Source organism: Rattus norvegicus, chromosome 3 (assembly GCF_036323735.1).
Source record: "Rattus norvegicus strain BN/NHsdMcwi chromosome 3, GRCr8, whole genome shotgun sequence".
NCBI classification, from domain to species: Eukaryota; Metazoa; Chordata; class Mammalia; order Rodentia; family Muridae; genus Rattus; species Rattus norvegicus.
This window is the reverse complement of record NC_086021.1, coordinates 103,426,465-103,441,732: the sequence shown is the minus strand read 5'-3', so window position 1 is coordinate 103,441,732 and position 15,268 is coordinate 103,426,465. Positions and strand designations below refer to the sequence as shown.

The 15,268-nt window shown below is 36.7% G+C and overlaps 1 protein-coding gene across 21 annotated transcripts in view; it reads right to left on the bottom strand.

Annotated features, from left to right (window-relative positions):
• Lrrc4c (leucine rich repeat containing 4C) overlaps window positions 1-15,268 on the bottom strand; it is a 1,379,071-nt gene that overhangs the window by 697,490 nt on the left and 666,313 nt on the right. For 20 of the 21 annotated variants that reach the window (XM_063283692.1, XM_063283688.1, XM_063283697.1 and 17 more), the window contains one exon: window positions 13,508-13,559. The exons of the other annotated variant lie outside the window; for it this stretch is intronic. The gene's annotated coding sequence lies outside the window, so the exon portion shown is untranslated. The remainder of the gene's footprint in view (window positions 1-13,507; window positions 13,560-15,268) is intronic. 21 annotated transcript variants of the gene reach the window in all.

Here is a 15,268-nt window from a genome sequence, read left to right as displayed (position 1 = left end):
CCTCTCTACAGGTCTTCAGCTGTTCCTGTGGGCCTGTGTCTTGAGTTCACCAGGCAGCTTTCTTGCAGCAGAAAATTTGGTCTTACCTGTGGTCCCGAGGCTCAGGTTCGTTCGTGGGGTGCTGCCCAGGGGCTCTCTGCAGCGGCAGCAACCAGGGAGACCTGTGCCGCCCCTTCCGGGAGCTTCAGTGCAGCAGGGTTCCAGATGGTCTTTGGCTTTTTCCTCTGGCGTCCGAGATGTGTGTGCAGGGAGCAGTCTCTTCTGGTTTCCCAGGCTTGTCTGCCTCTCTGAAGGTTTAGCTCTCCCTCCCACGGGATTTGGGTGCAGAGAACTGTTTATCCGGTCTGTTTCTTTCAGGTTCCGGCGGTGTCTCAGGCGCAGAAGTCCTGCCGCTCCTGGGCCCTCCCCCACGGGAGCCCAGAGGCCTTATACAGTTTCCTCTTGGGCCAGGGATGTGGGCAGGGGTGAGCAGGGTTGGTGGTCTCTTCCGCTCTGCAGCCTCAGGAGTGCCCACCTGACCAGGCGGTTGGGTCTCTCTCTCACCGGGTCTGGGAGCAGAGAGCTGCTGCGGGCCGGGATCCGCGGGTGTGGGACTTCCGGTAAACACAGACCGTGCCTCCTAGAGAAATTCTGCTTCCGTGATGAAATCTTTTTCTATTAGGTGGATTCTAGAGGGTGTGTTAAGTGAAAACTTCTCAGAACTTTTAAGGGAGTTAATGTTGAGTGCCCCCATCACATAAATGCAAGCTACATGACGAAATATAAGTGCAAATTAGCTTGATTAAAGCACTCTACTGATATATATATATATATAATGTTGTTTATAACAATTCATTTAATTAAGGTGAAAATTAAGTGAACTAGGAAAATATATGAAAAATAAATGAATATTTAAGAGATTACCTAGACTTAAAACATTGTTGAATTGACACTAAGCTGAGACATGTATCTGTATTTAGCTTTCAGGGAACAATATGAAATTTTTATTTATCAAATCCCTAGCCCAATATGCTATACCCACAGAGGTTGTTAGTGTATTTCAATGGCTGTCTCTGAAGGTGTAATGCTTGGTGTCCTTCCCTAAAACAACTATAAAGGAAGAAAAGACAGTCTTGAAGAGACAAAATGCTTAAGTTGATAGAATACGATCGTTCCCAACTAAGAGTTTTCTACAACAGTTAGCTTGGCCTGAGTCTCTCATCATGGCAGCTGTCTGTCTGTTCTAAGGCAAACTGTGACGATATAATTACAAGGATCTCACACTAGAACAGCCAACATGATCATGTCTTTGCTACAAGCAGAAAACTTTCTGCCAGCATGTCTGTAGCAGGTGACAGACTGACACATTTGTCTAACTGAAAGGAATTCCAGGTGGCAGGTCTCAGAAATCACCCTATATTTCATTCTTCTTTTTGTATGGTAATGAAGAGAAGGAAAATAAAGGAGGGAGAGACAGAAGAAAGAGAAAAATATTTTTCTGATACCAGTATTCTTCATGGACTGCTTTTCTTAAAGAAAATTAAGAATTTTTTTTTATTCTTTTAACTCATGATTAAAACCTTCCAATGATCTCTATGGATAGTTTTGTCTTCTCACAGGGATAATTTTGGCAAGTGTGATTTGAATAAAAAGGAACTCCAAAGACTCACATATTCAAATAGCATTACCTGAGAGACATTAGGAAGTGTGACCTTGTTGGAGAAAGGTATCACCAGGAGTGGGTTTTGGGGTTATCAAAAGCTCAGGCCTGGTTTAGTGTCTCATTCCTCCTGCTTCCTGCAGATCTGGACAGAGAACTGCAAGTTAGTCTCCAACACCATGTCTGTCAGCATGCAGACAACTCCCCACAGTGCATGCAGCACATGTGATGGCAACGGAATAAAACTCCGAAACTGTAAGCATAATGCACTAAAATGTTTTTCCTTTTAAAATTCCTGTATTCATGGTGTCTCCTTACAGCAATAGAACACTGTCTATTAAGACAGCAAGATTCAGACTGTCAGCCTTAGTAGAAGCTAGGAGTTGATGTAAGTTTTCCATGCCTTCCACAGCGAATTACTATCATTTTATTAAGGCGATGTAGTTTCTGGTTTCAGATGTCATCCTACTCACAGTAGAATTTAGTTCCCTAAGTTTTCTTTCCTTTGTGCAACGAGTGACAACATGAAAACACAGATTTGCTGATGTTAGAGACATAAGCAGGATATTTGATGCACTTCTTTCCATTTGAAAAATAAGTTTAACTTCCTAAATTTCACACACTACGTTCTAAAAAATATATTAGAATTGTATTATTTTTCTCTATCTCCACTGCCATAGAGCAGGTCTTCAAATTTTCGCAGATGTATTTTATTTTATATTAGTGTCATAATTTATTTCAACCTTTATATTTATGTCTTTCTGGGAGAACACTATACACTGATGCCTATAAGTTCTTTCTGTTTCATGAACCATGCCAACATGTTAGTCATCCTAACATGTCAATTATAACATGTGGGCCTTAAATTGAGTTTTGTTATGCAACTACATAAGGGATTTTAAAGGATAAAAACTATTTCCAAAGCTAAAGAAGTAGAAAATAAAAGTCACTTTTAATATTATCTTTGTATTTATATGTTTCACAGTAAGGGATATGTTACAGACTTATTTAGGAAGGCAAGAATATGATACCTTGAGCTCTTATCAATAAAACACCATCTGTGAAATCCTCCAGTAAAATATAATCATGTATTTAGTGTTCTATTTAGCTTAAAGCTTGAAAAATGTTATTGTTCCATTTCATATTCTCATATTAGAGGTACGAACCAAAACCTTAGTAATTATCACAAACAAGAGACAGATAATACATGAGAATGGACACAAGATCAAGAAACCATATTTGTAATTTGCAAAAAGTGGTCTCATGTATGTCTTCATTTGTCTTCCTTCTAGCTCTAACTGGTGAATTATAAAATACCAATTTTCATCCTGGATCATCTGTTTATATTATTACTGTGCTGATGTATGTATTCTCTTTGTTTATTGTGCAATGTCTCAAAGTAAGACCAAAAGAACTACTACACAGAAAAAAAGTTCACATATATTCTGAACTCAAGCAGTTGAAATGATGAGATTTAGAGCACTGATAATATATTTTTTTTAAATTCAGCTGAATTTAAACCACAAAGAAAAATCTGATGACCTTATGTTTTACTTTTTCTTGATATCTGAGTTCACATTTTGACTATTGGTAAAATAATTTATTCTCAATAACATGATTCACAATGATGTTGAGATTTCATAACACATGACAAGCACTTTCAGCCCTAACTGTGCATTCATTATGGTGGAAATCAAATTTTTGATTGATTCCTTGTATGCATGTAGATAAAATGTAAGACTCAAAAAGCATTCACAGATTCTTGATTAATAATTAGGATTGAAAGTTGAAAATACACACAACAGACAATATAACTTTCAGGGAAAATGTGAAAGTTGACTGAAATTTAAGTGTGTCTTTTCCAGTTTGGAACATCTATAAAGAAATGAAATCCTACTTCTCTAAAATGGTGACATGTCTGAAAGTTAAGAAACTAACCTCTTTTTTTGAGAAATCCTAAAAATCTGAAATTAAAACAAAAATCTACCTAGTTAGATTCTATTATCAAGCTAATAATGATATGATAATAATAATTGCAATAAACTTTGCTGTCCTTAAAAAGAGAAATGAAACACATACACTCATTCATATATATATATATATATATATATATATATATATATACCTATATATGCACATGAGCATGTGTGTGCAAACATACACTCACACACACACATGAAAGTTCTGAGCAAAGACTAAGCAGCCACATTCATGGAAGAGATGAGTTTCTTTATTAAGTCAAGAATATTACTAAGAAAAGAAGAGGGGAATCAAACAGAAAAAATATAAATAAATGACCAAATACTATTTCCATCTAGCAGTGTACGTAGGTCCTCTCCAAAGGTGTAAGACCTATTTAGCTACAGATTTTTATTTTATATGGACTCATAATGATTTCACATTATACCTTTAGACTAGTACATCTCTCAACTCTCAGGAGAGACACTCTTCTTAGCAGTAGATGCTGATTGACAGACAGCCATAACTGCTGAACAGGCAGAGAACAAGGACTGTGGAGTACTCAGTTCTGAGTGTGACATCTATTCAAACACTTCTCTCTCAAGGCCCAGGAATCACCATAGAAGAGGGAGTGGAAATTTTGTATCAGCCAGAGGCAAGGGATGGTTACAATGACACAGTGTTTTTTAGGATACAACAGGGAACTGAAAATATGAACTCAGAGTGGTTATGGCAGCACAGGCAAGTCTGCAGTGAGCTCAACCTAGACAAACTTAGAAATGGAGGTAGTCATGAAATCTCAAATCCTCCTTGAAGTTCAATGAGCAATTGATAGCCTCTGGAACAAGGAGTCTCTTTTCTTCAAGAATGAGGCCTTGAGAGACAATGCACTCTCCAATATAAGACTCTATAACCTACACACATATTCTTTGTGTGTTGAGATGAAGGGGAAGGCTAGAGAATGAAACTGGTATGGAATAGAGGAGAGTGGTATGTGGGTGACTAGTGTGAAAGTAATAGAAAGTAAACTTATTAAAAACATCCTGAATGTGTATATGAAAATCTCAAACTGGAATCCCAATAACAAAATACACACACACACACACACACACACACACACACACACACACACACACACACGGTATGTACTCACTGATATTAGTACACACACACACACACACGGTATGTACTCACTGATATTAGTACACACACACCCACACACACTGTATGTACTCACTGATATTAGTACACACACACACACACACACACACACACACACACACACACACACACACACACACGGTATGTACTCACTGATATTAGTCCCAAAGCTTGGATTACCCAAGATACAATTCACAGACCACATGAAGCTCAAGAAGAAGGATGACCAAAGTGAGGATGATGCAGTCTTTAAAAGGGGGAACAAAAATATTCATAGGAGGAAATATGGAGAGAAACTTTGGAGCAGAGAGTGAAGGAAAAGCCATCCAGAGACTGCCCGACATGGGGACCCAGCCCCTATTCATACAGCAACCAAACTCAGACAATATTGCTGATGCCAAGAAGTACATGCTGACAGGAGCTTGATATAGCTGTCTCCTGAGAGGCTCTACCAGAGCATGACAAATACAGAGGAGGACGCTCTCAGCCAACCATTGAAGCAAGAACAGGATCCCCTTTGGACTAGTTAGAGAAAGGATTGAAGGAACTGAAGGGATTTTCAACCCCATAAGAACAACAAAACACCAACCAGAGTTCCCAGGTACTAAACCACAATCCAAAGAGTACACATGGACAGATCCATGGCTCCAATTGCATTTGTAGCAGAGGATGGCCTTATTGGGCACCAATGGCAGGAGAAGCCCTTGGTCCTGCCAAGGATGGACCCCTCAGTGTAGGGGAATGTCAGGGTGGGAAGTCGGGAAGGGGTGGGTGGATGGATGGATGAGCACCCTCATAGAAGAAGGGGGAGTGGGTATGGGATAGGGGGTTATGGACAGGAAACCGGGAAAAGGGATACCATTTGAAATGTAAATAAATAAATAAAATATACAATAAGAAAACAAAAAATATAAAATAAATCATGAAATATAATAGAAAAAAGAATCATTGATGGTGTTTATCATAGTTTAAGGTTTTGGGTTTTTATTTGTTTGTTTTGTTTTGATAAACTCTATTTAAAAAAATAACTTGAGGTGGTTTCTGGCTTGAGAGAGACTGCTCCTCATAGGCTTATATATATTTGAACAACTGGTTTGTTCTTGATGGAACTGTTTGTCTTGAACTTTGAGGTTTCAAAATACTTGCACCATCCCAAATATTCTTGCCCTCTGTCTCTTGCTTGTGGGTTAAGATGTGAGCTTCCAAATGTTCTTGCCACCACGGTTTTGTTATGCCATCATGGCCTCAAAGCCTTTAAAATCATAAGCTCAATTAAATCCTTTATTTTATTAAAAAAGGAAAGAAATTCTCCAATTACCGAAAGCCTTAGGTAGACTGAGAAGATCTGTACAGGAAATTAGAACTGACTGATAAAACCCATGGTAACTTCTAATAATCAGATCACCATGGAAACATAGGACCTGGCTCATAACTATAAGCTCCAGACTAAGGGTAAGTGACCTGCGGATGGAATCTGCAATGGCCAGTGTTCCCCCTTTTGTTTTCTGTTAAAGCTCCAAGATCCCCAGGCCATGTGCTCACACTCTCTACTTCTCAGGAGAGAATGTCACCCTTCTGTTGCTATGATAAAAGAAGAATTCTGTTCTGTAAGTGCCAGTCTGCTCTATTTTAAATCCTTGTCACCAAGAACACCAGTGAATTGGTTGGTTGTTTTTTTTTAAAAAATAGAAATAACAACAGCAAAAAATCAAAACCAACCAACCAAACAAACAAAAAAAATCTATTAACAGTTAATTTCAGAAACAATCAGGAATCTAGTATTGTTATATAGTATGTTAAGGGTTGAATTTGCTTGCATAACCAATAAAATGGATATTGAAACAAGGAAATGCAAAGTTATTAATTTAACTAGAAGTCAAAAGTTATCCCTTTATTCACATATATGTATGCTGAATTTGCCATACATTTGAAATATTTAGCAAACATTTCAAAAACTATATTATGACCATTATTGAAAAAGAGAAACCAGGAGTATATTAATATGCTGATAGTCAAAAATACATAGAAATTGAAGTCTATAAAGTATGTAACAGAACACACATACATATACATATTAAAAATCTGGAGTAGGACCCCCTTGAGGAGAATTAGAGTAAGTATTGAAAGAGTTGAAGAAGCTTGCAACCCCATAAGAACAACAATGCCAACCAACCGGAGCTTCCAGGCACTAAACCACTATTGAAAAACTATACATGGACTGACCCAGGGCATATGATCCAACTGCATATGTAGCAGAGATTAGCCTTGTTGGGCACCAGTGGAAGGGGAAGCCCTTGGTCCTGCCAAAGTTGGACCCCCAGGAGAGGGGTATATGGGGGGCAGTAAGGGGGATGTATGGGGGGAATACCCATTTGAGGGAGGGGGAGGGGAGGGGATGGGGGTTTATGGACAGGAAACCAGGAAGGGGAATAACATTTGAAATGTAAGTAAAGAAATATATCTAATAATTTTTTTTAAATCTGGAGTAAAATTTTTATAAAATCAAATGAAAATTTTCTAGGTAAGTCTGAATAGATTTGACACACAAAGTGAAAATTTAACAAATTTGAATATAATTTGGTAGAAATTACCCATGATAAAGGTGAGAGAGAAAAGATATTCTGAAAAGGGTGATCAAAATCTTTGAGTTTTGTACCAAAACATAAAGTGCACAAAAATGTTCATAGCTAAAAGGAAGAGTAAGAGAAGAAGAAAGAATCATGTAGACTGCCTTAAGAAATTCAAACACTATACAAAATTCAAACACTAATGTACAATGTATATAAGAAAGTAAAGAAGTTGTTCACACTGAACAAATAACAGTGGTTCACAGGTATCACAGCACAGCACATAACTACACACCAGAGACACACTGCTGTAAAGAATGTGCGAATCATGAGCTATGACTACAAGAGAGGATGACTCTAATTCCTAGAACAGAAATTAGAGGCCATACAGCCATAGAATGACACGTTTCATATACTAAGAGATACAAATAGTGCCTGCAAACACCGCTCTCATTAGCAATTCTCTTTCAAAATTTAGATAAAACTTCGTGCTATCTCAGAAAACAGAGATGAAGAAAATATGTTGGTTTGAGACAACCTTCACAAGCAAGATAAAACAAATTATTAAAAAAGGACTTAGAGAACAATTTAAATTTATTAAAATGAAGAAATGTAACGAACATAAAATCCTTTGAGAGACTAGCCCCTCTTTCATTGACTGTTCTAGTGTTATATGAAAAATCGCTAATACATACCTTTAAATATATGTAATGTTACAAATTAGGCTTCAGAAATAAGATCATATGAGAGAAAGTTTTTAAAATACTATTTCTGAAATAGACTGTGAAGAGGATTGTGATATATAAGGATGATACAAGAGAAAGCAAACTTTGAGAACGTTTAAAAAGTCAACAAATTAAAATGGCATGAGCTTAATATGAAAAGGCGAAAACAAGAACATGAAAAGAAACAAAACCCTTCACAAGTAAATATAATTATTTCAGATTGTATTAATTATGAATGGTCAAATATACTTCTTAAAATGCCTGGATTGCTTGATCGGACTTAAAATTATATCTAGGTAAATGGGGTGAACAACACTGATAATTTCAGTAGTCAAGAAACAAAAACTGGAGAAACACAAATCTAAGGCCAGTCTAGTGTGCATAGTGAGAACTGGCATAAGAAAAAGTATTCAACTTTATACTTGTGTACTGATACACATTTTTTTTAAAAAAAGACACAAATAAGTTGAAAGTTATAAGAGATAAATCTTGCATAATGAACAAGAAAGTGAAGTTGATATCAGATAGTTTACAGCCTGGAAGATAAATATTTTAAAGACAACAAAAAGACATGTCACAGTACTTCAATGAGTTGTGCCAATTAAATATGGATAGGCCTGTCAGTACTTCAGGAAGGTATATCAAATTATACAGGAATACAACAGTTATAGAAATGAAGGCGTCAACAGAAAATGTATTATTCAAGCTGGGTCTTTCAATACTTCATGCTGAAAAGTAGAGTAATACATAAACAATTATTAACAATGGGAGTACTTGAACAGCACCGCCAGAAAAAGGTTAGGAAACTGAGTTCAGAAATGGAGCAACATGATCATAGGCAAGACTAAGTGAAATTTAATCTAGAAAGGCAAATGTAGTTTAGTTCTTAAAAATTAATTGAGAATGCATATCATGTTGATAAAGAACAAAATAAAATTATCTTCATAACTGCTGCAGAGCCATTTAAGAAAATGAAGCTTCAATTTACCATATAGCATTTCAACAAACAAAAAATAGTCATAAACTGACTCATATTGAAGGTAACAATTTATAATTAGTCTGCAGAGAACATAATTCTTAATTTGAAGAGACTAATGATTCATCCCCAAACCAGGAATATAATAAGAGTGTTCATTCTTGTTGCTTCTAGTAAAAATAAGATCAAAGTTTCTGGTTAAGACAGAAAATCTAAGGTGAAGGGCAAGAAGTAAACTGCAGAAAATGTGATCTATACAGAGAAAATTCTAAGACATTCACATAAAATCCATCTGTACAAATAAATGTGTAAGAGAATTTCATAATATGAAATATTGATACATAGGAACATTTTATTTCTACACACTAGAAACAAAATTCTGAGTCTGAAAATGAAAGAATATGTAGCTGAGGGAAATTAGAAATACAAAGAACAGAAATGTTCCATGCTGGCAGATCAGAACACGCAGTAACCTCGAGATGTCTCTTCACCCCATTGATGGCAAGTTTGACATATCTTTATTCTAATCTCAATACAAAATTTGGCAGATTTTGAAAGACCACTTTTAAAATTTGTATGGGGAAGACTATGGCCAAGCCTAACCAAGGAAATTTTAACAAATAACTAAGTTGAATGATCTACATAGGAGCTTTCATATTTAATACCAAAAAACAATGTGCAAAACAATACAATTGATTTCAATAAAGCCATAACAATACTACTAAAGAACTGGGGTGTTATGATTAAGCTCTTATAGTTATGATCAATTAAATACTTTACTAATGTGCCAAGAAAGATAATTGATAATGATGTCCATAGCATTATCTGATATTTTTATGTAACAGTGTATTTACAGGAAAATGCAAACTTCAGCCTACATATATAATTACTACATACAAAAAAGTATACAGACAGATACACACACACACACACACACACACACAATTAAGTTGTTGAAAAATTTTGAAGCAAACTTAGTAGGAGTTGTTTTTATTGGGTTGCATAAAAGGTCAATAGGCATATAAAATGTTCACTTTTGTAACCAGGTTCTGTGAAATAAAACCATAAAGATGGGTCCCATGACATTGTCTTACAAAAACATAAATAAAGGTTGGCAAGAACATGGAGGAATTGGAGTGCTGATATATTACAAAGGGTGAAATGAAACAACACAGCTAGTATAGAGAAATGTTTGGTAGCAATAGTGTCAAGCCCAAACCCAACATATGGGCTAGTAATTCCAGCCTTAGGATTATTCAAAGGAAATGTTAATATATGTATACAGAGACATACACACAGTGTTTGTAGCGAGACATCTAGAGTGAGTAAAACAGCAATATTATTTTTAACAATAACCTTGAGAAGATAGACACAACTTCATGCAACCATGACCTGAGATCCTCAGCAAGTTAAAACAAACAAACATAGAAACAGAAAGAAAGAAAGAAAGAAAGAGAGAAAGAAAGAAAGAAAGAAAAAAGAAAGAAAGCACCAAAAAAATCTATCAATGTACTTACCATTGGTGCCTCTTAAAATTAATATACTACCTGACGGAACAATATGCAAAAGTGTCCAAGTTACCTAAGTGCTTCATGAGGATTCTGTTTAATTAAGTACACAGGAAAGTCCAATTTATAGATACAGAACACATCAGTGGCACCCTCTAGTTGGAGGCAGGAATACGGTTCAACAAAAGCAGCAGTGTTAGGTTATGATAATGCCTTTTAAGATGGAATACTGGTAATATATGTAGAACTCTATTCATTAAAAGTAATTTTCTAATAGCTACAGAATACTTTATTATATCTCACTAAAACTGCTAAACCACATAGAACATTTGTATAAAATTAAAGTTTATGTGAATTAAAGTTAAAAACAATTTATTAGAAAATACAAAGTAAGAAAAAATGTAGGAAAGCTTTTACAATTTTTAACTCAAGTCTTATCAGGCTATAAAATAGATAGCAGAGTCCTTTCTAGTGCCCTCTAAGGTGACCGCGTGCAATCAGAGAATTGGCTAATCACCAGGTTGTCATTTGGAGAATAGTATAATACCAGAATTCAATTAGTCCAGTCTGCTAAAGAGTGGGCACTCAACACCCACTGAAGCCAAGGCAACTTTGATGGGAAGGAAGGCATGTTACTATGCCAAGCATAACCTCTGTGGTTTGAATATGCCTTTTCCTTCTTCAGTGTATGTCAAAATGCAGGTGTTGCTACAACAGTGTTAGGTTGTGGGCTTCTGGGGAATTAGTGCTTTCTGTTCTGAGGCAGGATTAGCTCTCATGTGTGACGGTGTTATAAAGGATTAGGGTTCCATTATCCTCTATTTACACATACCCACTTGCCCTTCTGATTTTCCTTCATGCATGGAGCCATATACAATGACCACTAGACACAGAAGCAGATGTAGCCTAACAATCTTGAGGGGGTAAATATAATAAAATAACGCAGTAAATATGTCACCTTGTGAAAATTCCTCACTCCAAATCTCTTGATTCATCTTACTAACAAAACTGTTCTCCAAGTTTAAATATTCAATTCATCCAAGCCCTGTTTTTCTAACCACTCTATTAATGCTCATCTAAATTCATAATGTTGGAGGCATGATTCATCATGCTAATAATCTTCATAATCAAATAACTCAATGCATATTCCCAAGGAGTCCTGAAATTCAAAGTGCTACATTATTAGCAGTGTCAACATGTCTCCGTAGGTGGAGAAGCACAGTAAAACTCTCAAACCAGAACTGGAATTACAGTTATCAGCGCTTGTTGGAGTTGTCCGTCTACTCGGCTGAAGAGACCTCTGCAGTCTGGCCATTATTATCCCCAGGCCACAGGGAAGGCAACTTAAAGTACCTTTACCAACACAGGTAACGGTATAAATGCTTCTATCACTGCTCCTTCACAGCCAGTTGGTCCTTGTTTTTAAATGGTCATTATGGGTGCTCTAATGATATCTCACGCTGCAGAAGTGGGGAGCTGGTATCCATCATAGACCTGATAACCACATTAGGGAGGTGATTTCACATGCATTAGCTCACGTAATCTTAAGAACAAACCTAAGTTAGGTATTAAGGCTCCCTTTTTATATGGAGAGAAAATGAGACTTGGAAGTTAACTAAATTCACCCTCTGCCCGCAGTTTGTGTGGCTCAAATAGAAGCCTCTGGCATCAGAGCAGAAATTCTATCTAAAATTCTATAGAAAACAATCAAATTCACTGTGTCTGTTTGTCAAGTTATAGATGGCAAATACATCATTAGTGAATTTGCTCTTATTCCATTGCCTCATCTGCCCAGCCTCCTGTTTTGTTAGTTACTCAATTCTGCTATTGGCCTCGCTATACAAAGGAGCTGTACAGTGCACCTCTCCTTGTCAAATTATAGTCTGCCACCCCAGATTGATCTCCAAACTGCCTTCTTTCTCTCTGAGACAGAGGAACTTGGCATCGCAGCAAGGACTCAATCCTGTTCTGGCTGTAACAATGAGGGAAAGTTCCTTTAAATAATTAAGTGCTACCCAGGGCAATGCGCAATCATCCTAAAGTGCCCAGGAGCTGAGAGACATGTGGCACAATACAGAGATGGTTTTGACCTGGCCTTCATTTTCCTCACATCCATTTCCTTTAGAGAACAGGAGAGTAATACAAGGGAGGGTATCCTTTTCTCTCTTCTGACAAAAGACACGTCATATCCCTATGAAAGAATCTGCCAGAGTCCACTTAGCATTGACACATGTTGAATGGATGCTGTGAAGCCAGAAAGGGCTAAAGGATTCCGGGAATGAAATAGGCCAATATTATATTCTCTTTGTGAGTAGAAAGAAGGAAAAAATGAGAGCAGCGCCTCTCTTCTCTGATTTTATCTATCTCTTCATATTATTTTGCATTCATTATGCCTCACACATCTGCAGTAATACAGGAGAGAAAAACAAGAGCATGGTGGTCTGTAAGTCTTCTTTTCTATGTAAAATACACTTTTGATAGCCAGAGAGCACAAAACAAGTAGTCGATTTATAAAAGGGAAATAAAGAGTTCTTTTTCCCTTCCAGGTAGGACCAAGTGCTTGATAAAGAGCAAAGCGCTTCTTTCTATTTAGCCAAATTGCTGTCTCTCAGTTGCTTACTAAATCATGGAAATTGAACTTTCTTCCTGTGGATACAATTCTTCTTTGCAGTCAATATATAGTCAATGCATGTTAATACAGTCAGGCTTCATCTACCTCTTACCTCTCTGCCCAAAGTCCCATTAATAATGGCAATATCAGTGGTATTTGACATTAACAGTGCCTGAAGGATTCCGAGAAGCTTTCTCCGATCTCTCTGAACAGGGTTTCGATGAGCAATGGGTGCTTAGAAGGCAGAGATGATAAGCATGAGCACAAGGTTCAAGGGAAAAGATTCTATCTAAGGCCAGGTAATGCAAAAACTTCAAAATATTATCCATATTCATGTTGGATAAGAAAATAGGACTTTTACCTTTATAAATCTGAAGTATGTCATCAGAAGTCGGTGAGGTAGAGCTGACCAACTGAAAAAGGAAAAGAAAAAAAAGATTGTTTTCTTTAATGATTCCTTACAAGCTGCCTGGTTTCGCTCAGGTTGTAATGATACTTGGAATGCACCCCTCTCAGTACGAGAAAGAATTGAGTAGATCAAGAATGTATTTTATCTAGGAGTATTTAATACAGCAAAGAAATTTTCCTGGGCCCAAAATTTCAAGATTTAAATGCGTATATATATAAAATCACTTAGTGAAAAATATAATAGGAACAGCAGAATTACAAATATTTAAATGGATTTAAGAGGCTATACTCTCTTCAAAAAATATGTAAGATTTCACTTGGTTTGAAGATGTGACTCACACATTAAGAGTACCTCTTGATTTTTTTTTTCTGAAGACCTAAGTTAGGATTTCAGCAATCACATGGGTTTATCTCATGACATCCTGTAATTCAAATTCCAGAGGTTCTGACAACCTCTTCTGGTCTCCATGCGTGCTGCGAGCACATACACCAACCCACAATAATATGCATGCGTGCAACTAAAATAGTAAAATCAATGTAAACTTTTGAATTTACTAAAACGGATGGATCATTTAACATAACTAACTCAGAGACAATTCACTAACTTCACTCATATTACACAATATGAATCCATCAACGTGATTAGCTCTTGACTTCCGGTACCATAAACAAAAATTTTTCTATACATTATGATGGCTTTTGCAAATAATACAATTATTTCACAGTTGTGCAATACGAATATTTAGTGTAATACATTCAAACTCTGCTATAACTGTTTGCTAAAATCCATTCTAAGTCTGTAAATGAATCTTATTTTAACCTTAAATTCTATTTTTATTTTATAGGAATGAGAGTTTGTCAGTATGTGCACCACATATCTGCCTGTTGCCCAAGCATCCAGAAGAGAGCCTTGGATCTCTCGGAACTGGAATTACAGATGACTGTGAGCCACGACGTAGCTGCTGGAAATGGAAATCTGCGACTTTTGCAAGAGCAACAAGTGCTCTTAACTGCTGAGCACGACTCCAGGCTATTTTTCATCTTAGACGGCAAACAGTGGGCTGTATTAATTTATATCCTCTCAATCAGCCTAGGACCTGCTGTGCCACGGGAGCATTATGTGCACTTCTGAGATAAATAGCATCATCCGTTATTTGATACATCTGTGAAGTTCCAACATAGTCCCCGGAAGAGCAGAGGCTAGGCAGAGTATCTGAAAGGAAAGATAAAGTTTCTCCTGGGTTCAGAAATAAAGATTCTTCCCATTCATCTTTCCACAAATGTGTACAATGCCTCTGACGTAGGCTAAAAGCTTGTAACATTCTAACATGAAAATACAGTTATACATATGTAGCTGCCTATGAATTATGCTGAATGTCTAAGCTGAGGAAGTTTAGACACAACACATCTGTTACTGATTAAAGTGACTTCCATATATGTAGGACTGAGAAAGGTGAGCTGCATCAGTTTAGTGATGAAGAGCCATGACCTTTGCTGGAAAGATGGATTAGTTCTCATCTAACGAAAAAAATTCTGCCCTTTGCAGAAAAAAAATTGTTGGTCTTCTCCAACAATGTTAATCTATCAAAATAACAGATTCATACAGCGTTGTCATTTGATCAAGGTTTCTAAAACAGTGCCTGAACCAAAATTAAGTAAAGAAAATATTAAGCTTTAAAAAAATTGTATGTATCCCTTTCCTTAGTTTGTGTAT